This window comes from Drosophila innubila, assembly GCF_004354385.1.
Source record: "Drosophila innubila isolate TH190305 chromosome 3L unlocalized genomic scaffold, UK_Dinn_1.0 7_D_3L, whole genome shotgun sequence".
Lineage (NCBI taxonomy): Eukaryota > Metazoa > Arthropoda > Insecta > Diptera > Drosophilidae > Drosophila > Drosophila innubila.
Window position 1 is genome coordinate 136,379 of NW_022995378.1, and position 26,696 is coordinate 163,074.

The 26,696-nt window shown below is 33.9% G+C and overlaps 3 non-coding genes and 1 pseudogene across 3 annotated transcripts; all 4 read right to left on the reverse strand.

Moving 5' to 3' along the window:
* Window positions 1–308: 308 nt before the first annotated feature.
* Window positions 309–4,257, reverse strand: LOC117789396. Its single transcript, XR_004617902.1, has one exon. It is a non-coding gene; the product is annotated as a large subunit ribosomal RNA (ribosomal RNA).
* A 386-nt stretch (window positions 4,258–4,643) lies between these two features.
* LOC117789399 lies at window positions 4,644–4,822 on the reverse strand. The gene has a single exon (XR_004617905.1). It is a non-coding gene; the product is annotated as a 5.8S ribosomal RNA (ribosomal RNA).
* Window positions 4,823–5,426: 604 nt separating this feature from the next.
* LOC117789381 lies at window positions 5,427–7,416 on the reverse strand. Its single transcript, XR_004617887.1, has one exon. It is a non-coding gene; the product is annotated as a small subunit ribosomal RNA (ribosomal RNA).
* Window positions 7,417–15,518: 8,102 nt separating this feature from the next.
* On the reverse strand, window positions 15,519–22,641 carry LOC117789402 (annotated as a pseudogene).
* Window positions 22,642–26,696: the final 4,055 nt, after the last annotated feature.

The window sequence follows — 26,696 nt, forward strand, 5'->3', positions numbered from 1 at the left end:
TATTTAAACTTTATATAAATCAATGAAATTATATATAATATATTTCTATTATATATATTTCATATATACATACATTTAAGTCTTTTAAATACGTCACTAATATGATGACGAGACATTTGGCTACCATTTCAAATGAAATTTTTCATAAATCATATATGTATAAAAATACAGATATCATATGTTATACATTATATATAATATTTTATGCCCATAGACATATATATTATACATAGCATATACATACCATCCCTGTAAATATATATATATATTTATATATCTTTACATATTAATATGTGTGTGTTTAATTGTCGAATCATCAAGCAAAGGATAAGCTTCAGTGGATCGCAGTATGGCAGCTGCTCAACCACTTACAACACCTTGCCTGTTATAAAAGTCGTTTACAATTGATTCTAGGCTTTGTCATTGTATTAAATAATGTTTTAATATATAACTAGCGCGGCATCAGGTGATCGAAGATCCTCCCAATTTACTATGTTATACGTAACATTGGCATCACATCCATTGTCGTCTATTAAATGAATAACAAACTTTTAATGGTTTAGAAGCCATACAATGCAAATTGCCCCTTATTTATCATTGCAGTCCAGCACGGATACGACCTTAGAGGCGTTCAGGCATAATCCAACGGACGTAGCGTCATACCACTGTTCGCTCGAACAAGTATTGTGCCATTGGTCCGTACCTGCGGTTCCTCTCGTACTACGCAGGAATGCTGTCGCAACAACGTTTTGTCATTAGTAGGGTAAACTAACCTGTCTCACGACGGTCTAAACCCAGCTCACGTTCCCTTGCATGGGTGAACAATCCAACGCTTGGTGAATTTTGCTTCACAATGATAGGAAGAGCCGACATCGAAGGATCAAAAAGCGACGTCGCTATGAACGCTTGGCCGCCACAAGCCAGTTATCCCTATGGTAACTTTTCTGACACCTCTTGTTAAAAACTCTTTAAACCAAAAGGATCGATAGGCCGAGCTTTTGCTGTCCCTGTGTTTACTGAACACCGAGATCAAGTCAGCATTTGCCCTTTTGCTCTATGTGTGGTTTCTGTCCGCACTGAGCTGGCCTTGGGACACCTCCGTTATTATTTGAGAGATGTACCGCCCCAGTCAAACTCCCTACCTGGCAATGTCCTTGAATTGGATCATACCTGAGTAATTGGAGTTATACCAAATTATTAAATCAAAAGTACATAAATGCACTCTCTCATTAAAGAATTTGTTTGCGATTATATAACAAACTCGTGATACTTTGATCAAGAAGCTTGCATCAAAACCCAATACCATAAGATATAATAAATATATCCGTATAATGGCTAGGAAATGATACACGTTCCATTTAATCAAGTAAGTAAGGAAACAATAAGAGTAGTGGTATTTCATTGTCGATACTAAACCGAAATCTAATATCTCCCACTTATTCTACACCTCTTATGTCTCCTTACACTGCCAGATTAGAGTCAAGCTCAAAAGGGTCTTCTTTCCCCGCTAATTATTCCAAGCCCGTTCCCTTGGCTGTGGTTTCGCTAGATAGTAGATAGGGACAGTAGGAATCTCGTTAATCCATTCATGCGCGTCACTAATTAGATGACGAGGCATTTGGCTACCTTAAGAGAGTCATAGTTACTCCCGCCGTTGACCCGCGCTTACTTGAATTTCTTCACTTTGACATTCAGAGCACTGGGCAGAAATCACATTGTGTCAACACCCGCTAGGGCCATCACAATGCTTTGTTTTAATTAGACAGTCGGATTCCCCAAGTCCGTGCCAGTTCTGAATTGATTGTTAATTGATAATCGTTATAATTTAAAAGAACTAATTGGTTACCCAATTAGTATTCTTAAAAATTTTAGCAAGAAAGTTCCACAATTGGCTACGTAACTAAACTATCCGGGGAACAAGAAACTACCATAAATGATAGAAACTCTATTTACCCAGAACGAGCACATAAACCATGTTATTGTTTCCCAATCAAGCCCGACTATCTCAATCTTCAGAGCCAATCCTTATCCCGAAGTTACGGATCTAATTTGCCGACTTCCCTTACCTACATTATTCTATCGACTAGAGACTCTTCACCTTGGAGACCAGCTGCGGATATTGGTACGGCCTGTTGAGAAGTTTGCGTGTCCCCACCATAAATTTTCAAGGTCCGAGGAGAAAATATCGACACAACAGTATATGTCATGCTCTTCTAGCCCATCTACCATATCTCTGCGAAAGACTTCCATGGTAGTACGGCTATAAAACAGAAAAGAAAACTCTTCCGATACCTCTCGACGGCTTCTTTATGGTCGTTCCTGTTGCCAGGATGAGCACGAGGCCCATATTTAATAACAAACGGATACTCAACAGGTTACGGAATTGGAACCGTATTCCCTTTCGTTCAAAATTATTCAAGTGTATTAATTTTCCAAAATTTTAAATATTGACAACTTTTTACTTGAAAATTTTCGGCTTTCGCCTTGAACTTAGGACCGACTAACTCGTGATCAACCACTGTTCACACGAAACCCTTCTCCACTTCAGTCCTCCAAGGTCTCATTCGATTATTTGCTACTACCACCAAGATCTGTACCAATGACGGCTCCATGCAGGCTTACGCCAAACACTTCTATGCACACCATTGTACCTTCCTACTCACTAAAGTTTCAAAATTTATATTACAAGTAATATAAATCATCTACTTTAGCGGTAATGTATAGGTATACAACTTAAGCGCCATCCATTTTAAGGGCTAGTTGCTTCGGCAGGTGAGTTGTTACACACTCCTTAGCGGATTTCGACTTCCATGATCACCGTCCTGCTGTTTTAAGCAACCAACGCCTTTCATGGTTTCTGAATGAGTTGTTAATTTGGGCACCGTAACATTACGTTTGGTTCATCCCACAGCGCCAGTTCTGCTTACCAAAAGTGGCCCACTGGGCACATTATATCATAACCTTAAACTTCATATCAAGAAAGTTAAGGTTCTTACCCATTTAAAGTTTGAGAATAGGTTAAGATCGTTTCGACCCTAAGGCCTCTAATCATTCGCTTTACCAGATAAGATTATTTTATACAACAGTTAAATGCACCAGCTATCCTGAGGGAAACTTCGGAAGGAACCAGCTACTAGATGGTTCGATTGGTCTTTCGCCCCTATACTCAATTCTGACAATCGATTTGCACGTCAGAACTGTTTCGGTCTTCCATCAGGGTTTCCCCTGACTTCAACCTGATCAAGTATAGTTCACCATCTTTCGGGTCACAGCATATATGCTCAAGGTACGTTCCAGTTAGAGGCATAAATAATATAAATATTATCATACATAACTATATAGAACGCCCTGATTGTGTTAATTAACTATAAATAGTTAAAAAACTAATCCCATTAATAGTCAAGTTAATTACGCTATTAGGTTTTTATCCCAATAACTTGCACATATGTTAGACTCCTTGGTCCGTGTTTCAAGACGGGTCCCGAAGGTATCCTGAATCTTTCGCATTGTTAATCATACAAGTGCATATAATAAACACAAAAATCAATGATAATCATGCCATTATATAATTCCGAAAAATTAACGCACTGTATTCATATAAATCTATCAGCACTTTATCAAATTTATGACATTTATTTTATGTTAAAATGCAAGCATTTTAATTTAAATAAGCAATTGACTAAAATTTTTTGATAAATTAATTGATACTAATAGATTACAATGTCCTTATATGGAAAAAATGCACACTATTATTATAATATTGTTTAAATATTACAATTTTAATGATGAATTTTCCATAATGGATATTCAGGTTCATCGGGCTTAACCTCTAAGCAGTTTCACGTACTATTTAACTCTCTATTCAGAGTTCTTTTCAACTTTCCCTCACGGTACTTGTTTACTATCGGTCTCATGGTTATATTTAGTTTTAGATGGAGTTTACCACCCACTTAGTGCTGCACTATCAAGCAACACGACTCTTTGGAAACACCATCTAATAATCATTAACGTTATACGGGCCTGGCACCCTCTATGGGTAAATGGCCTCATTTAAGAAGGACTTAAATCGTTAATTTCTCATACTAGAATATTGATGTTCCATACACTGCATCTCACATTTGCCATATAGACAAAGTGACTTAGTGCTGAACTGATTTCTTTTCGCTCGCCGCTACTAAGAAAATCCTTGTTAGTTTCTTTTCCTCCCCTAATTAATATGCTTAAATTCAGGGGGTAGTCCCATATGAGTTGAGGTTGTATAATTATACTTATATATTAGTTATTATAAAACATGATGATTATAATAACAATTTGAAATATACTATAATTTTGAAGTTCCATAATATTGACAAATGTTTTATTCTTTATCTCATCATAAATAAGAGGCAATTCTAGTTAAAAAAAAATTCTTTATGCTAGACATTCCTCAGTATTATTTGAATAAAATAAAGAATATATAATTCTTCAAATTTTCTCATACAAATATATACAACAAGAGAAGTATAGATATTTCGTTATTTATTTTAATATTATGAATATATTATGAGTAAATGTTTTGCAACATTACAATATATATTATCCAATAATATACCATATGCTTAAAATTTCGAAAAATTTTAAACAACTTATTTAGCATAGTCTTACAACCCTCAACCATATGTAGTCCAAGCAGCACTCTAAAATTAATTAAAGTACATAACAGCATGGACTGCGATATGCGTTCAAAATGTCGATGTTCATGTGTCCTGCAGTTCACACGATGACGCACAGTTTGCTGCGTTCTTCATCGACCCATGAGCCGAGTGATCCACCGCTTAGAGTAATACAAATTTTTGGTTTATTTCATTACGTCATATATTCTTTTATTGAAAGAAATTAAAAATACACCATTTTACTGGCATATATCAATTCCTTCAATAAATTTTTTTATACCTAAAAAAATGTTATGAATGTCTTAGTTTTACATAATCAATGAAAATACGGTATATGACAACTATATAAAATATATTTAATTGTATTATAATCGATATATGTAAAGCATTAACCTGAACAAACAGGTACAACATTATATTTTAGGTTGTTGCGTTTATACAATGTATGCGCATGTTAATAATGAACAATACATTTGTGCAACGCATGTATATTATGGCACATATACACGCAGTTAATAATTTGTCTTGCCCAAAACACATAAAAATGTGTAATATACATTTATACAATATGAATATGACAAATAAAATTTATAACAAAGTAATTTTATTGTATAAATTATACATTACAACACAATTTCAAATGTTTGAGCAAAGTAAATTATTTATTTTATTATTGACAATTAAAAATTTTTCTTTTATTTTCGTTAAAATATATTTCTATATATTAATGAAAAAAAAATTTTTATTTTATTAACGGTTAGATGCATTATACAATAATGATCCTTCCGCAGGTTCACCTACGGAAACCTTGTTACGACTTTTACTTCCTCTAAATAATCAAGTTCGGTCAACTTTTGCGAAACAACCGTAACACACAAGGCGTCACAGTGATCACGTCCGGAGACCTCACTAAATAATTCAATCGGTAGTAGCGACGGGCGGTGTGTACAAAGGGCAGGGACGTAATCAATGCGAGTTAATGACTCACACTTACTGGGAATTCCAAGTTCATGTGAACAGTTTCAGTTCACAATCCCAAGCATGAAAGTGGTTCAGCGGTTTACCCGGACCTCTCGGTCTAGGAAATACACGTTGATACTTTCATTGTAGCGCGCGTGCAGCCCAGGACATCTAAGGGCATCACAGACCTGTTATTGCTCAATCTCATTATTGCTAGACGCAATTTGTCCATTTAAGAAGCTAGTGTCCTTATAATGGGACAAACCAACAGGTACGGCTCCACTTATATAAACACATTCAAACACAATAAACATTTTACTGCCACCATGAATGAAGGCTATATAAGCTTCAACACCATAATCCTGAAGATATCTATTTAATATATTTGAGTCTCGTTCGTTATCGGAATTAACCAGACAAATCACTCCACGAACTAAGAACGGCCATGCACCACCACCCATAGATTCGAGAAAGAGCTATCAATCTGTCTTACACACTTATGTTCGGACCTGGTAAGTTTTCCCGTGTTGAGTCAAATTAAGCCGCAGGCTCCACTCCTGGTGGTGCCCTTCCGTCAATTCCTTTAAGTTTCAGCTTTGCAACCATACTTCCCCCGGAGCCCAAAAGCTTTGGTTTCCCGGGAAGCGACTGAGAGAGCCATAAAAGTAGCTACACCCAATTGCTAGCTGGCATCGTTTATGGTTAGAACTAGGGCGGTATCTGATCGCCTTCGAACCTCTAACTTTCGTTCTTGATTAATGAAAACATCTTTGGCAAATGCTTTCTTGTTAGTCTTACGACGGTCCAAGAATTTCACCTCTCGCGTCGTAATACTAATGCCCCAAACTGCTTCTATTAATCATTACCTCTTGATCTGAAAACCAATGAAAGCAGAACAGAGGTCTTATTTCATTATCCCATGCACAGAATATTCAGGCATTTGAAGCCTGCTTTAAGCACTCTAATTTGTTCAAAGTAATTGTACCGGCCCACAATAACACTCGATGAAGAGCACTAATGCAGGTTTTTAAATAGGAGGAACATATAAAAAAATACAAGTATTTAATTACATATAAGAACTCCACCGGTAATACGCTTACATACATAAAGGTATAGTACTAACTACAATTGTAAGTTGCACTACCCGTATGAAGCACAAGTTCAACTACGAACGTTTTAACCGCAACAACTTTAATATACGCTATTGGAGCTGGAATTACCGCGGCTGCTGGCACCAGACTTGCCCTCCAATAGGTCCTTGTTAAAGGATTTAAAGTGTACTCATTCCAATTACAGGGCCTCGGATATGAGTCCTGTATTGTTATTTTTCGTCACTACCTCCCCGAGCTGGGAGTGGGTAATTTACGCGCCTGCTGCCTTCCTTAGATGTGGTAGCCGTTTCTCAGGCTCCCTCTCCGGAATCGAACCCTGATTCCCCGTTACCCGTTGCAACCATGGTAGTCCTAGATACTACCATCAAAAGTTGATAGGGCAGACATTTGAAAGATCTGTCGTCGGTACAAGACCATACGATCTGCATGTTATCTAGAGTTCAACCAGTGTAACGATCTTGCGATCGCTTGGTTTTAGCCTAATAAAAGCACACGTTCCAAAAGGTCCGTGTTTTAATTGCATGTATTAGCTCTAGAATTACCACAGTTATCCAAGTAACTGTTAACGATCTAAGGAACCATAACTGATATAATGAGCCTTTTGCGGTTTCACTTTTATTTCGTGTGTACTTAGACATGCATGGCTTAATCTTTGAGACAAGCATATAACTACTGGCAGGATCAACCAGAATAATGTGTTATTTCTATGTGTAAATATTTTTACACATATAAATATTTTTAAATATGTAATAGACATGACAACTCATTAATATTTTTGAATAAATATGACATGCATATAGAGAACGAATATGGCTAAATTTAAATAGCAATCATGTTCGTTAGTTATAAAAAAAACTTACACATTTTTTTTATAAATATATATATATACAAAATATATACATATTAATTTGTTCAAAAATATCTTTATATTTACACTTACTTAATATAAATTCATCACACGTACATTATTTAAATTCAAAATAAATTGAATAAAAATTTATTTAATTTTGATTACAAATTGATAATTTATCTACATTTTGTATATATGTGTTAATAAATATTATATTAAATAAAACCTTTATCCACAATATATTTACATTGTGTTAAAGTTTAATTATTTTAATTTCCAATATACTATACATGTGCACACTGCCCTTGCATTGGAGAATCGAAAAACATATGTAATTCAATTTTCCAACCAGGTAACACTAAACCACCAACCAATTATATATAAACCTGTTGGTGGTTCTATTTTTAATGAAAGTTTATGCTTGCTAAATTAACGATAATGTGAAACCTATTTAGTATATATTGAAGAACAATATACCTTGGCCAATTCCACTATTATCTAACAATTGCATATTATTACCGCAGCCAAGCGTTCAAAGACAACAAATAACGAATAACTTTCATTTTCATTGACAACATTTATTATTATATGCGTCGAACACATATAATAGATGAACACACCCTGCTCACCATGTAAAGGTTTTTTGCCACGCTTTCTAAAATTCAATTAGTTTTTTAAATGCTACCTCTTAATATAATCAAGTGCATGCATCAATATATTTATGCACTATTAAACTTCATTATTTTTGCACCACACATTATAAATACCCAATGTCGGCAAGACAACACTCCACCGTCATATAATTTCGGTATGTTAAATTTTTTCATATGACTTGCCTTGCGCGACACCACTCCACCTATATAGGTTTTTTGCCACGCTTTCTAAAATTCAATTAGTTTTTCAAATGCTACCTCTTAATTTAATCAAGTGCATGCATCAATATATTTATGCACTATTAAACTTCATTATTTTTGCACCACACATTATAAATACCCAATGCCGGCAAGACAACACTCCACCGTCATATAATTTCGGTATATTAAATTTTTTCATATGACTTGCCTTGCGCGACACCACTCCACCTATATAGGTTTTTTGCCACGCTTTCTAAAATTTACCATTTTTCAAATGACAATTTTATTTCTCATACCTATGCATATATTTATATAATAATGCACTGTAAAACTTCATTATTTTTGCACCACATATTATAAATATCCAATGCCGGCAAGACAACACTCCACCGTCATATAATTTCGGTATGTTAAATTTTTTCATATGACTTGCCTTGCGCGACACCACTCCACCTATATAGGTTTTTTGCCACGCTTTCTAAAATTCAATTAGTTTTTCAAATGCTACCTCTTAATTTAATCAAGTGCATGCATCAATATATTTATGCACTATTAAACTTCATTATTTTTGCACCACACATTATAAATACCCAATGCCGGCAAGACAACACTCCACCGTCATATAATTTCGGTATGTTAAATTTTTTCATATGACTTGCCTTGCGCGACACCACTCCACCTATATAGGTTTTTTGCCACGCTTTCTAAAATTTACCATTTTTTCAAATGACAATTTTTATTTCTCATACCTATGCATATATTTATATAATAATGCACTGTAAAACTTCATTATTTTTGCACCACATATTATAAATATCCAATGCCGGCAAGACAACACTCCACCGTCATATAATTTCGGTATGTTAAATTTTTTCATATGACTTGCCTTGCGCGACACCACTCCACCTATATAGGTTTTTTGCCACGCTTTCTAAAATTTACCATTTTTTCAAAGGACGATCTGTTTTTCATACATAAATGTACTGTTATAAAATGTCTATGTCATATGAAAGTACTCTATTATATTGTTTATTTAAATGTCTGTCATATGAAAATATAATTTTACTTATATCAAATATGATTTATTTTTGTGGTCATATGAAATTTTTTTATTTTATGGGAGTTGATTTTATTTGTCATATAATATGGTTATGACATAAGAAAGTTGAATTTTTCTTGTCATATAAAATTTTTATGTCATATGAAATTTGACTTTTTCTTGTAGTCATATGAAATTTTTATTGTTATTTGAGAATTGTTATATTTTTGTCATATAATATGGTTATAAAAAATGAAAGTTGAATTTTACTTGTCATATGAAATTTGTCTCTTTTTGTTGTAGTCATATGAAATATTTATGTTTGAATTGTTCGTGTCATATGAAATTTTTATGTCTTGTGAAATTTGCCTTTTTTTGTATTTATAAGAAATTTGTATGTTATATGAGATTTGTTTAATTCTTGTCATATTATATGGTTATGACAAATAAATGTTGAATTTTACATGTCATAAGAAATTTAACTTTATTTTGTAGTCATATGAAATTTTTATATTATTTGGGAGTTGACTTTGTTTTGTCATAAAATATGGCTGTGACTTAAGAAAGTTGAATTTTTCTTGTCATATGATATTTTTATGTCATGAGAAATTTGACTTTTATTTTGTAGTCATATGAAATTTTTATGTTTGAATTTTTCTAGTCATATGAAATTTTTATGTCATGTGAAATTTGCCTTTTTTTTGTATTTATATGAAATTTTTATGTTATATGAGATTTGTTTAATTCTTGTCATATTATATGGTTATGACAAATAAATGTTGAATTTTACATGTCCTAAGAAATTTAACTTTTTTTTGTAGTCATATGAAATTTTTTTGTTTGAATTTTTTGCGTCATATGAAATTTTTATGTCATGTGAAAATTGATTTTTTTTTTTTTGTATTTTAATTTGAATTTTTATTTAAATGAGATGTGTTTAATTATTGTCATATAATATGGTTATGACAAATAATAGTTAAATTTTACTTGTCATATAAAATTTGACTCTTTTCTTAGTCATATGAAATTTATGTGTTATATGAGAGTTGAATTTTTCTTGTCATATGAATTTTACTTCATATGAAATTTGTCTCTTTTGTAGTCATATGAAATATTTATGTTTGAATTGTTCGTGTCATATGAAATTTTTATGTCTTGTGAAATTTTTTTTTGTTTATAAGAAATTTGTATGTTATATGAGATTTGTTTAATTCTTGTCATATTATATGGTTATGACAAATAAATGTTGAATTTTACATGTCATAAGAAATTTAACTTTATTTTGTAGTCATATGAAATTTTTATATTATTTGGGAGTTGACTTTGTTTTGTCATAAAATATGGCTGTGACTTAAGAAAGTTGAATTTTTCTTGTCATATGATATTTTTATGTCATGAGAAATTTGACTTTTATTTTGTAGTCATATGAAATTTTATGTTTGAATTTTTCTAGTCATATGAAATTTTTATGTCATGTGAAATTTGCCTTTTTTTTGTATTTATATGAAATTTTATGTTATATGAGATTTGTTTAATTCTTGTCATATTATATGGTTATGACAAATAAATGTTGAATTTTACATGTCCTAAGAAATTTAACTTTTTTTGTAGTCATATGAAATTTTTTTGTTTGAATTTTTGCGTCATATGAAATTTTATGTCATGTGAAAATTGATTTTTTTTTTTTGTATTTTAATTTGAATTTTATTTAAATGAGATGTGTTTAATTATTGTCATATATATGGTTATGACAAATAATAGTTAAATATTACTTGTCATATAAAATTTGACTCTTTTCTTTGTAGTCATATGAAATTTATGTGTTATATGATAGTTGAATTTTTCTTGTCATATGAAATTTTATGTCATATGAAATTTGACTTTTTGTAGTCATATGAAATTTTATATGTTTGAATTTTCGTGTCATATGAAATTCTTTATGTCTTGTGAAATTTGCCTTTTTTTTGTATTTATAAGAAATTTTATGTTATATGAGATTTGTTTAATTCTTGTCATATTATATGGTTATGACAAAAAATGTTGAATTTTACATGTCATAAGAAATTTAACTTTTTTTTGTAGTCATATGAAATTTTTATATTATTTGGGAGTTGACTTTGTTTTGTCATAAAATATGGCTGTGACTTAAGAAAGTTGAATTTTTCTTGTCATATGATATTTTTATGTCATGAGAAATTTGACTTTTATTTTGTAGTCATATGAAATTTTTATGTTTGAATTTTTCTAGTCATATGAAATTTTTATGTCATGTGAAATTTGCCTTTTTTTGTATTTATATGAAATTTTTATGTTTTATGAGATTTGTTTAATTCTTGTCATATTATATGGTTATGACAAATAAATGTTGAATTTTACATGTCCTAAGAAATTTAACTTTTTTTTGTAGTCATATGAAATTTTTTTGTTTGAATTTTTTGCGTCATATGAAATTTTTATGTCATGTAAAAATTGATTTTTTTTTTTGTATTTTAATTTGAATTTTTATTTAAATGAGATGTGTTTAATTATTGTCATATAATATGGTTATGACAAATAATAGTTAAATATTACTTGTCATATAAAATTTGACTCTTTTCTTTGTAGTCATATGAAATTTATGTGTTATATGAGAGTTGAATTTTTCTTGTCATATGAATTTTACTTGTCATATGAAATTTGACTTTTTTTTGTAGTCATATGAAATATATGTTTGAATTTTCGTGTCATATGAAATTTTATGTCTTGTGAAATTTGCCTTTTTTTGTATTTATAAGAAATTTTATGTTATATGAGATTTGTTTAATTTTGTCATATTATATGGTTATGACAAAAAAATGTTGAATTTTACATGTCATAAGAAATTTAACTTTTTTTTGTAGTCATATGAAATTTTTATATTATTTGGGAGTTGACTTTGTTTTGTCATAAAATATGGCTGTGACTTAAGAAAGTTGAATTTTTCTTGTCATATGATATTTTATGTCATGAGAAATTTGACTTTTATTTTGTAGTCATATGAAATTTTTATGTTTGAATTTTTCTAGTCATATGAAATTTTTATGTCATGTGAAATTTGCCTTTTTTGTATTTATATGAAATTTTATGTTATATGAGATTTGTTTAATTCTTGTCATATTATATGGTTATGACAAATAAATGTTGAATTTTACATGTCCTAAGAAATTGAACTTTTTTTTGTAGTCATATGAAATTTTTTTGTTTGAATTTTTTTGTCATATGAAATTTTTATGTCATGTGAAAATTGATTTTTTTTTTTGTATTTTAATTTGAATTTTTATTTAAATGAGATGTGTTTAATTATTGTCATATAATATGGTTATGACAAATAATAGTTAAATATTACTTGTCATATAAAATTTGACTCTTTTCTTTGTAGTCATATGAAATTTATGTGTTATATGATAGTTGAATTTTCTTGTCATATGAAATTTTTCATATGAAATTTTATGTCATATGAAATTTGACTTTTGTAGTCATATGAAATTTTATATGTTTGAATTTTTCGTCATATGAAATTTTATGTCTGTGAAATTTGCCTTTTTTTTGTATTTATAAGAAATTTTTATGTTATATGAGATTTGTTTAATTCTTGTCATATTATATGGTTATGACAAAAAAATGTTGAATTTTACATGTCATAAGAAATTTAACTTTTGTAGTCATATGAAATTTATATTATTTGGGAGTTGACTTTGTTTTGTCATAAAATATGGCTGTGACTTAAGAAAGTTGAATTTTTCTTGTCATATGATATTTTTATGTCATGAGAAATTTGACTTTATTTTGTAGTCATATGAAATTTTATGTTTGAATTTTTCTAGTCATATGAAATTTTTATGTCATGAAATTTGCCTTTTGTATTTATATGAAATTTTATGTTATATGAGATTTGTTTAATTCTTGTCATATTATATGGTTATGACAAATAAATGTTGAATTTTACATGTCCTAAGAAATTGAACTTTTTTTTAGTCATATGAAATTTTTGTTTGAATTTTGCGTCATATGAAATTTTATGTCATGTGAAAATTGATTTTTTTTTTTTTGTATTTTAATTTGAATTATAAATGAGATGTGTTTAATTATTGTCATATAATATGGTTATGACAAATAATAGTTAAATTTTATTTCATATAAATTTGACTCTTTTCTTTGTAGTCATATGAAATTTATGTTTATATGAGAGTTGAATTTTTCTTTCATATGAAATTTTATGTCATATGAAATTTGACTTTTTGTAGTCATATGAAATTTATATGTTTGAATTTTTCGTGTCATATGAAATCTTATGTGAATATGAAATTTTTATGTCATGTGAAATTTGACTTTATTTTGTAGTCATATGAAATTGTTGTGTTATATGAGATTTGTTTAATTTTTGTCGTATAATATGGCTATGACAAATAATAGTTAAATTTTACTAGTCATATGAAATTTATGTGTTATATGAGAGTTGACTTTTTATTTGTCATATAATATGGTTTTGACTAAATAAAAGTTGAATTTTTCTTGTCATGAGAAATTTGACTTTTTTTTGTAGTCATATGAAATTTTATATGTTTGAATTTTCGTGTCATATAAAATTTATGTCATGTGAATATGAAATTTTTATGTCATGTGAAATTTGACTTTATTTTGTAGTCATATGAAATTGTTGTGTTAATATGGTTGTGACATAATAAAGTTAAATTTTACTTGTCGTATGAAATTTATGTGTTATATGAGAGTTGACTTTTTTTTTTTGTCATATAGTATGGTTATGACATAGGAAAGTTGAATTTTTCTAGTCACTTTTACTTTTTTTTTGAAAGTTAAATTTATTTTGAAATTCCTTTGTCATACTTTAAATACCGACGTTTATCAAAATATGTTCATATTTTCATGAACAAATTATAATCACAAGCTATAATATTATAATATAATAGAGAGGCTTACGGGGCACAGTAAGAGAATCTCGTTAAATCTTTTCAAATGCGTCACTATTTTGATGACAAGACAGTTGGCTACCAATATAAACATATTTTAATATACATCAGAAAATAATATATTATCTTATTGTTTCAATCACACCAAAATTATTTCTTCAACATATTTTCATGCACAAATTTATAATCACAAGCTATAATATTATGTAGAAACTTAGGGACACAGTAAGAATCTCAATAAATCTTTTCAAATGCGTCACTATTATGATGACGAGACAATTGGCTACCGATATATACATATTTTAATATACGTGTTTATCAAAATTTCTTTAATATACTCCAGAAATGAATTTCTTTTTTTTTTTTAAGTGTTAAGACAAAATTATTTCTCCAACACATTTCCATTCACAAATTTTTTAACACAAGCTATAAGTTATAATATTACATCGAAACAACTTACGGACACAGTAAGAACCTCATTAAATCTTATCAAATGCGTCACTAGTATGATGACGAGACAATTGGCTACCGATATAATCATATTTAGAGTATCGCCGTTAATCAAAATTTCTTTAATATACTTCACAGATTAATGCATTTTTAATTAAGTTTTGTTAATACAAAATTGTTTCTCCAACACATTTTCATTCACAAATTTACAATCACAAGCTATAAGTTGTAATATTATATTGAAGCTTACGGACACAGTAAGAATCTCATTAAATCTTTTCATATACGTCACTAATATGATGACGAGACAATTGGCTACCATTTTTATTTTATTTAAACTTTATATAAATCAATGAAATTATATATAATATATTTCTATTATATATATTTCATATATACATACATTTAAGTCTTTTTAAATACGTCACTAATATGATGACGAGACATTTGGCTACCATTTCAAATGAAATTTTTCATAAATCATATATGTATAAAAATACAGATATCATATGTTATACATTATATATAATATTTTATGCCCATAGACATATATATTATACATAGCATATACATACCATCCCTGTAAATATATATATATATTTATATATCTTTACATATTAATATGTGTGTGTTTATTGATCGATTTTTTTAATTGTCGAATCATCAAGCAAAGGATAAGCTTCAGTGGATCGCAGTATGGCAGCTGCTCAACCACTTACAACACCTTGCCTGTTATAAAAGTCGTTTACAATTGATTCTAGGCTTTGTCATTGTATTAAATAATGTTTTAATATATAACTAGCGCGGCATCAGGTGATCGAAGATCCTCCCAATTTACTATGTTATACGTAACATTGGCATCACATCCATTGTCGTCTATTAAATGAATAACAAACTTTTAATGGTTTAGAAGCCATACAATGCAAATTGCCCCCTTATTTATCATTGCAGTCCAGCACGGATACGACCTTAGAGGCGTTCAGGCATAATCCAACGGACGTAGCGTCATACCACTGTTCGCTCGAACAAGTATTGTGCCATTGGTCCGTACCTGCGGTTCCTCTCGTACTACGCAGGAATGCTGTCGCAACAACGTTTTGTCATTAGTAGGGTAAAACTAACCTGTCTCACGACGGTCTAAACCCAGCTCACGTTCCCTTGCATGGGTGAACAATCCAACGCTTGGTGAATTTTGCTTCACAATGATAGGAAGAGCCGACATCGAAGGATCAAAAAGCGACGTCGCTATGAACGCTTGGCCGCCACAAGCCAGTTATCCCTATGGTAACTTTTCTGACACCTCTTGTTAAAAACTCTTTAAACCAAAAGGATCGATAGGCCGAGCTTTTGCTGTCCCTGTGTTTACTGAACACCGAGATCAAGTCAGCATTTGCCCTTTTGCTCTATGTGTGGTTTCTGTCCGCACTGAGCTGGCCTTGGGACACCTCCGTTATTATTTGAGAGATGTACCGCCCCAGTCAAACTCCCTACCTGGCAATGTCCTTGAATTGGATCATACCTGAGTAATTGGAGTTATACCAAATTATTAAATCAAAAGTACATAAATGCACTCTCTCATTAAAGAATTTGTTTGCGATTATATAACAAACTCGTGATACTTTGATCAAGAAGCTTGCATCAAAACCCAATACCATAAGATATAATAAATATATCCGTATAATGGCTAGGAAATGATACACGTTCCATTTAATCAAGTAAGTAAGGAAACAATAAGAGTAGTGGTATTTCATTGTCGATACTAAACCGAAATCTAATATCTCCCACTTATTCTACACCTCTTATGTCTCCTTACACTGCCAGATTAGAGTCAAGCTCAAAAGGGTCTTCTTTCCCCGCTAATTATTCCAAGCCCGTTCCCTTGGCTGTGGTTTCGCTAGATAGTAGATAGGGACAGTAGGAATCTCGTTAATCCATTCATGCGCGTCACTAATTAGATGACGAGGCATTTGGCTATTTTTTTTTTTTTGTAGCACATTAGTTCACCACATAACGAAATGATTTCGATTGTAGCGCCACTGAATGCGTTATTTTATACCTTTTTAGATGTTGTGCCAAAGGTAGCTGGCTTTATAGGAAAAGGAAATGCAATATTGATAGCCAATACATTCAGCCATGAAACCCTGTGTGAAACATGAAAGCTCTGAATCCAGAGACCCCGCCTGACACCACCCTGGCACTAATGACAGTACTGTCACTAGCACTTAGAACATCAAGAGCCCTCAGTCTTGTTACGGACTGAAAACTCCAGATGCCCCGCCAGTTTAGTGTAGCGGATACAACCTCTATGTTCTCATGTGCCTGAAAATCCCTTCGCAATACCGTTCGTATGTCCTGTCGGTCGTAGATATGGACTTTGCTCTGGTGAGCTCTATCCAGATCATGTCCGTCTGTCACCACCTGTGCATCAAGCACGATGGTTCGGTCGTGTCGGAACGCAACCAGATCCGGCTTAAACATCCTGTTCTCTCCCTGCAGACTCGGTTCAGCAATGACGGAATAGCCTCTAGACTCAAGCCCCTTCTTGAGAAAATCAGCTACTCCGTTGTGTCTAGCCACCCGCCTCCCATGCGTACGATGACACTTCTGCAAGATGTGGTTTAGTGTTTCGGGAGCATCACATCCTGCACGACACTGCCTCCCCAATTCGTGCCTTCCCCTCGTAGTCCGTGACCGCGTGGGTAGGGCATTTATCCGCAGTTTGATCCCGTTCAGGTAAGCCTTCCCTGTTAGCAAACGCGTGGGCTGAACCACCCACCCGTGTTGCGGAGCGAAACGCCCCGCTTCACGTAGACCGCTGCCATCAACAGACATGTGCAATCTATTCGCCAAGTACGAATCTATCTTTGAACGTGATAACAGCTCATTAACTCCTGCTTGGCATCTATCTCGGGCCTTTCGCTGCTCGGTTTCTAGAAAGGTGATGGCCACCTCGGATTGCTCGAGGTGGGGCCATTTTATGCCACACAATCTTTTGACTCGCAACATTGGCGCCGTCCAGCGAATTGAAGGAACACCGAGACCCCCATCCGAATGGGGAGCATGGAAGAATGCGGCTGACACGTCCAACGGAAGATCTAACCATTTCCGAACGATAGACCGTACCAGTCTGTCACACTTTCTCAGAACGCCTAACGACACACTACCAAGAGTTAGTTGGTGAAAGAGCTGTGGAATTAGGACAGTTCTGAGGGCGAATAACTTCTGTTGAGGCTTCAGGGGGGACTGCGTTAATCTCTCCAACTTTGGACCAATGTCCTCGGAAGGAGAGTAACGAGCCCTCCCTTCCGCAGTAAACTTGATGCCGAGATACTTCCATTCCTGGGAGCGCTTCAGAGCTGGACACGTGCGCGAACCTATACAGAAGCTCCGTGGTTCGACCACAGTACACTTCTGTTTTGTTGCCCTTTTATGCTGACCGTGAAACATTTTTCAGCATTTAAGGTAAGCCCAACGGAAGACAGAAAGCCAACCGTGGTATCCAATAGTGCCTGAAGGCCCTTCGGCGTGGAAGCAAACAACATCAAGTCATCTGCGAACGCTGCTGCGTTTGTTTTTGCGTTCCCGACACTGACACCTATCTCGACGGGGAACGACCTGAGCAATCGATCGATGATCAAATTGAACAAGACGGGGGACAGAGGATCACCCTGCTTGACTCCTCTAGCAGGGATGAATTCCTCTGACCTCCAGCCGTTCCCACTAAGATAGGTGCCGCCTCCCCGGTACATGTTCCGGACATAATCGACAAAGCCCGGAGGGGCACCATAGGCGGTCAGCGTATCGAACACTGCCTTGTGAGAGACAGAGTCGAATGCCTTGCTTACATCGAGAGTCGCGATGTAGCAAGACGCGCTCCGTCTATGGTGGTCCCTCAGGACTAAGTCGACTATGGTCGCGTTATCGGCGCAACCGTCCGTGGGCAGAAACCCCCGTTGACGCGGGTCCCAATTGACTGATGAAGTCAACCGGGCAGCCAATATGGCATTAAGTTGTCTGACCACGATCGATGGCACCGATATCGGACGAAAGTCTTGCGGTCGGGATGCCTTCACCGACTTCGGGATGAAGACGGTTCGGGCCATTCGGAAGAGTCCGGGCAAATCTCCGCACCAGAGAATCAGGTTCATTATGCGAAGCATAATCCCTCTGGGAATACCCGCTGCATGTTTGGCGGATATCCCATCGGGCCCCGGAGAGGAAGTCAATGACACTTTATGTGCCTTTAGATCACTCGACAAAATTGGTGACCATACCCCCTCTAGCGTGTGCCCCATGTGAGGCACGGTGGTATTGCAAGAGGATGGGCTAGGCGCTGTCATAACTTCCTTCCAATAGGGTTCCATGATTCCCTGGTTTGGCATTGTCGACTCGTCGGGTCCATCAAGCAAGGATTTAATGCAACGACCTTTATGTTTGTCCCAGTTACGCTGAACCCTAGCGTACTCTTGACGTCTTCGTTGCCTCCTATTGCGGGGTGCAGGGCGGTGCACTCTCGCCGGAACAGGGCGGTTGTTCCGAGTCGGAAATAATTCCAGGAGGTAGACGGACAAACGTTGGAGAGTCACCTCTTTTCCCGAATCTTGCGCCTCATTTACAATGGATTGCAAGACTTCGGCTCTCCAAGATCGATTGCATGCGACGGGCTGTAACCCCCGAAGCATCCGCATGAGGATATCGTCCGAATGTCTCGATGGAGCGAGTGGAGGAGCCTGTGATATTGAGGAAGAGGAACCGGGCTCACTTAAACTAGGGCGGCGCTGTATGGTCGGAGATTCATTCGCTGCTGGGATAGGAACTGCTTGCCCCTTTAGCTGTTCGATTTTCGCTTTATAACTATCCCTCTGTCGACATTTCTTGATTGCGTCGACGCTGCGGTTGGCAAAGACTTCCGCTAGCTTTTTATTAATGAATCTCTCACCATTTGCTGTGAGCTCGATTTCCTTCCTCGCCATCATAGACAACTCTTCGTCGTTCCACCTGGCTTTCACGTCAACACGCCGACGACACTCATCCAGTGCGTCTTTGTGCTGGCGCGACATGTGAACACCGAGACCGGTCTTCGTGGAGAAAGACCGATCACATTCACAACAAGGAAACATGGCCTGTGTATTGACCACTGCATTCCTTTCCTGATGGGTCCCACGGCGAGTGGCCGTAGGAGAATTTCGTGAACTTTGTTCATATATCCGAGGCTCGTTTCGATTCATTGCACCATCAGTTTGTCGGTCCATTGGGTAGGTAACCCTTTGGACCCATTCGTCGCTCGAATTAGCTGCTAATCAGAACTACACTGAATTTAGCACCCGGAGGATACCACGAGGAGGCCACAATTGAATTGTGGGACACAGAGTGTCTACGAGTCGACTTGACTTTGATGTCTTCTGAATTACGACATATGTAAATGCATATGCCCCTTCTGCATCTCAGTCCATTGATCCTCCAAGAGAGTCATAGTTACTCCCGCCGTTGACCCGCGCTTACTTGAATTTCTTCACTTTGACATTCAGAGCACTGGGCAGAAATCACATTGTGTCAACACCCGCTAGCCATCACAATGCTTTGTTTTAATTAGACAGTCGGATTCCCAAGTCCGTGCCAGTTCTGAATTGATTGTTAATTGATAATCGTTATATTTAAAAGAACTAATTGGTTACCCAATTAGTATTCTTAAAAATTTTAGCAAGAAAGTTCCACAATTGGCTACGTAACTAAACTATCCGGGGAACAAGAAACTACCATAAATGATAGAAACTCTATTTACCCAGAACGAGCACATAAACCATGTTATTGTTTCCCAATCAAGCCGACTATCTCAATCTTCAGAGCCAATCCTTATCCCGAAGTTACGGATCTAATTTGCCGACTTCCCTTACCTACATTATTCTATCGACTAGAGACTCTTCACCTTGGAGACCAGCTGCGGATATTGGTACGGCCTGTTGAGAAGTTTGCGTGTCCCCACCATAAATTTTCAAGGTCCGAGGAGAAAATATCGACACAACAGTATATGTCATGCTCTTCTAGCCCATCTACCATATCTCTGCGAAAGACTTCCATGGTAGTACGGCTATAAAACAGAAAAGAAAACTCTTCCGATACCTCTCGACGGCTTCTTTATGGTCGTTCCTGTTGCCAGGATGAGCACGAGGCCCATATTTAATAACAAACGGATACTCAACAGGTTACGGAATTGGAACCGTATTCCCTTTCGTTCAAAATTATTCAAGTGTATTAATTTTCCAAAATTTTAAATATTGACAACTTTTACTTGAAAATTTTCGGCTTTCGCCTTGAACTTAGGACCGACTAACTCGTGATCAACCACTGTTCACACGAAACCCTTCTCCACTTCAGTCCTCCAAGGTCTCATTCGATTATTTGCTACTACCACCAAGATCTGTACCAATGACGGCTCCATGCAGGCTTACGCCAAACACTTCTATGCACACCATTGTATTCCTACTCACTAAAGTTTCAAAATTTATATTACAAGTAATATAAATCATCTACTTTAGCGGTAATGTATAGGTATACAACTTAAGCGCCATCCATTTTAAGGGCTAGTTGCTTCGGCAGGTGAGTTGTTACACACTGCGGATTTCGACTTCCATGATCACCGTCCTGCTGTTTTAAGCAACCAACGCCTTTCATGGTTTCTGAATGAGTTGTTAATTTGGGCACCGTAACATTACGTTTGGTTCATCCCACAGCGCCAGTTCTGCTTACAAAAGTGGCCCACTGCACATTATATCATAACCTTAAACTTCATATCAAGAAAGTTAAGGTTCTTACCCATTTAAAGTTTGAGAATAGGTTAAGATCGTTTCGACCCTAAGGCCTCTAATCATTCGCTTTACCAGATAAGATTATTTTATACAACAGTTAAATGCACCAGCTATCCTGAGGGAAACTTCGAAGGAACCAGCTACTAGATGGTTCGATTGGTCTTTCGCCCTATACTCAATTCTGACAATCGATTTGCACGTCAGAACTGTTTCGGTCTTCCATCAGGTTTCCTGACTTCAACCTGATCAAGTATAGTTCACCATCTTCGGGTCACAGCATATATGCTCAAGGTACGTTCCAGTTAGAGGCATAAATAATATAAATATTATCATACATAACTATATAGAACGCCCGGGATTGTGTTAATTAACTATAAATAGTTAAAAAACTAATCCATTAATAGTCAAGTTAATTACGCTATTAGGTTTTATCCCAATAACTTGCACATATGTTAGACTCCTTGGTCCGTGTTCAAGACGGTCCGAAGGTATCCTGAATTTTCATTGTTAATCATAGTGCATATAATAAACACAAAAATCAATGATAATCATGCCATTATATAATTCCGAAAAATTAACGCACTGTATTCATAAATCTATCAGCACTTTATCAAATTTATGACATTTATTTTATGTTAAAATGCAAGCATTTTAATTTAAATAAGCAATTGACTAAAATTTTTTGATAAATTAATTGATACTAATAGATACGTCCACTTATATGGAAACACATATTATTAAATATTGTTTAAATATTACATTTTAATGACCATAATGGATATTCAGGTTCAACGGGCTTAACTCTAAGCAGTATCTATTTAATATCTATCTCAGAGTTCTTATCAATTAACCAGACTATCGGTCTCATGAATTTAAGAACGGCCAGCACCACCACCCATATTCGAGCAAAGAGCTATCAATCTGTCTTAACACTTATGTTCGGACCTGGTAAGTTTTCCCGTGTTGAGTAAATTGCCGCAGGCTCCATCCTTGGTGCCCTTCGTCAATTCTCATTTAAGTTTCAGCTTTGCAACCACTACTTCCCCGGAGCCCAAAGCTTTGGTTTCCCGGAAGCGACTGAGAGAGCCATAAAAGTAGCTACACCCAATTGCTAGCTGGCATCGTTTATGGTTAGAACTAGGGCGGTATCTGATCGCCTTCGAACCTCTAACTTTCGTTCTTGATTAATGAAAACATCTTTGGCAAATGCTTTCGCTTGTTAGTCTTACGACGGTCCAAGAATTTCACCCTCGCGTCGTAATACTAATGCCCCAAACTGCTTCTATTAATCATTACCTCTTGATCTGAAAACCAATGAAAGCAGAACAGAGGTCTTATTTCATTATCCCATGCACAGAATATTCAGGCATTTGAAGCCTGCTTTAAGCACTCTAATTTGTTCAAAGTAATTGTACCGGCCCACAATAACACTCGATGAAGAGCACTAATGCAGGTTTTAAATAGGAGGAACATATAAAAAATACAAGTATTTAATTACATATAAGAACTCCACCGGTAATATGCTTACACATAAAGGTATAGTACTAACTACAATAAGTTGCACTACCCGTATGAAGCACAAGTTCAACTACGAACGTTTTAACCGCAACAACTTTAATATACGCTATTGGAGCTGGAATTACCGCGGCTGCTGGCACCAGACTTGCCCTCCAATAGGTCCTTGTTAAAGGATTTAGTGTACTCATTCCAATTACAGGGCCTCGGATATGAGTCCTGTATTATTTTTCGTCACTACCTCCCCGAGCTGAGTGGGTAATTTACGCGCCTGCTGCCTTCCTTAGATGTGGTAGCCGTTTCTCAGGCTCCTCTCCGAATCGAACCCTGATTCCCCGTTACCTGTTGCAACCATGGTAGTCCTAGATACTACCATCAAAAGTTGATAGGGCAGACATTTGAAAGATCTGTCGTCGGTACAAGACCATACGATCTGCATGTTATCTAGAGTTCAACCAGTGTAACGATCTTGCGATCGCTTGGTTTTAGCCTAATAAAAGCACACGTTCCAAAAGGTCCGTGTTTTAATTGCATGTATTATTCTAGAATTACCACAGTTATCCAAGTAACTGTTAACGATCTAAGGAACCATAACTGATATAATGAGCCTTTGCGGTTTCACTTTTATTTCGTGTGTACTTAGACATGCATGGCTTAATCTTTGAGACAAGCATATAACTACTGGCAGGATCAACCAGAATAATGTTATTTCTATGTGTAAATATTTTACACATATAAATATTTTTAAATATGTAATAGACATGACAACTCATTAATATTTTGAATAAATATGACATGCATATAGAGAACGAATATGGCTACATTTAAATAGCAATCATGTTCGTTAGTTATAAAAAAACTTACACATTTTTTTTTATAAATATATATATATATATTAATTTGTTCAAAAATATCTTTATATTTACACTTACTTAATATAAATTCATCACACGTACATTATTTAAATTCAAAATAAATTGAATAAAATTTATTTAATTTTGATTACAAATTGATAATTTATCTACATTTTGTATATATGTGTTAATAAATATTATATTAAATAAAACCTTTATCCACAATATATTTACATTGTGTTAAAGTTTAATTATTTTAATTTCCAATATACTATACATGTGCACACTGCCCTTGCATTGGAGAATCGAAAAACATATGTAATTCAATTTTCCAACCAGGAACACTAAACCACCAACCAATTATATATAAACCTGTTGGTGGTTCTATTTTTAATGAAAGTTTATGCTAAATTAACGATAATGTGAAACCTATTTAGTATATATTGAAGAACAATATACCTTGGCCAATTCCACTATTATCTAACAATTGCATATTATTACCGCAGCCAAGCGTTCAAAAGACAAATAACGAATAACTTTCATTTTCATTGACAACATTTATTATTATATGTCGAACATATAATAGATGAACACACCCTGCTCACCATGTAAAGGTTTTTTGCCACGCTTTCTAAAATTCAATTAGTTTTTAAATGCTACCTCTTAATATAATCAAGTGCATGCATCAATATATTTATGCACTATTAAACTTCATTATTTTTGCACCACACATTATAAATACCCAATGTCGGCAAGACAACACTCCACCGTCATATAATTTCGGTATGTTAAATTTTTTCATATGACTTGCCTTGCGCGACACCACTCCACCTATATAGGTTTTGCCACGCTTTCTAAAATTCAATTAGTTTTTCAAATGCTACCTCTTAATTTAATCATGCATCAATATATTTATGCACTATTAAACTTCATTATTTTTGCACCACACATTATAAATACCAATGCCGGCAAGACAACATCCACCGTCATATAATTTCGGTATATTAAATTTTTCATATGACTTGCCTTGCGACATTACCTCCACCTATATAGGTTTTTGCCACGCTTTCTAAAATTTACCATTTTTCAAATGACAATTTTTATTTCTCATACCTATGCATATATTTATATAATAATGCACTGTAAAACTTCATTATTTTTGCACCACATATTATAAATATCCAATGCCGGCAAGACAACACTCCACCGTCATATAATTTCGGTATGTTAAATTTTTCATATGATTTGCCTTGCGCGACACCAATCCACCTATATAGGTTTTTGCCACGCTTTCTAAAATTCATTAGTTTTTCAAATGCTACCTCTTAATTTAATCAAGTGCATGCATCAATATATTTATGCACTATTAAACTTCATTATTTTTGCACCACACATTATAAATACCCAATGCCGGCAAGACAACACTCCACCGTCATATAATTTCGGTATGTTAAATTTTTCATATGACTTGCCTTGCGCGACACCACTCCACCTATATAGGTTTTTTGCCACGCTTTCTAAAATTTACCATTTTTTCAAATGACAATTTTATTTCTCATACCTATGCATATATTTATATAATAATGCACTGTAAAACTTCATTATTTTTTGCACCATTATAAATATCCAATGCCGGCAAGACAACACTCCACCGTCATATAATTTCGGTATGTTAAATTTTTCATATGACTTGCCTTGCGACACACCACTCCACCTATATAGTTTTTGCCACGCTTTCTAAAATTTTACCATTTTTTCAAAGGACGATCTGTTTTTCATACATAAATGTACTGTTATAAAATGTCTATGTCATATGAAAGTACTCTATTGTTTATTTTAAATGTCTGTCATATGGAAAATAATTTTACTTATATCAAATATGATTTATTTTTTGTGGTCATATAAAATTTTTTTATTTTATGGAGTTGATTTTATTTTGTCATATAATATGGTTATGACATAAGAAAGTTGAATTTTTTCTTGTCATATAAAAATTTTATGTCATATGAAATTTGACTTTTTTCTTGTAGTCATATGAAATATTGTTATTTGAGAATTGTTATATTTTTGTCATATAATATGGTTATAAAAAAATGAAAGTTGAATTTACTTGTCATATGAAATTTGTCTCTTTGTTGTAGTCATATGAAATATTTATGTTTGAATTGTTCGTGTCATATGAAATTTTTTATGTCTTGTGAAATTTGCCTTTTTTTTGTATTTATAAGAAATTTGTATGTTATATGAGATTTGTTTAATTCTTGTCATATTATATGGTTATGACAAATAAATGTTGAATTTTACATGTCATAAGAAATTTAACTTTATTTTGTAGTCATATGAAATTTTTATATTATTTGGGAGTTGACTTTGTTTTGTCATAAAATATGGCTGTGACTTAAGAAAGTTGAATTTTCTTGTCATATGATATTTTTTATGTCATGAGAAATTTGACTTTATTTTGTAGTCATATGAAATTTTTATGTTTGAATTTTCTAGTCATATGAAATTTTTATGTCATGTGAAATCTTTTTTTTTGTATTTATATGAAATTTTTATGTTATATGAGATTTGTTTAATCTTTGTCATATTATATGGTTATGACAATAAATGTTGAATTTACATGTCCTAAGAAATTTAACTTTTTTTTGTAGTCAT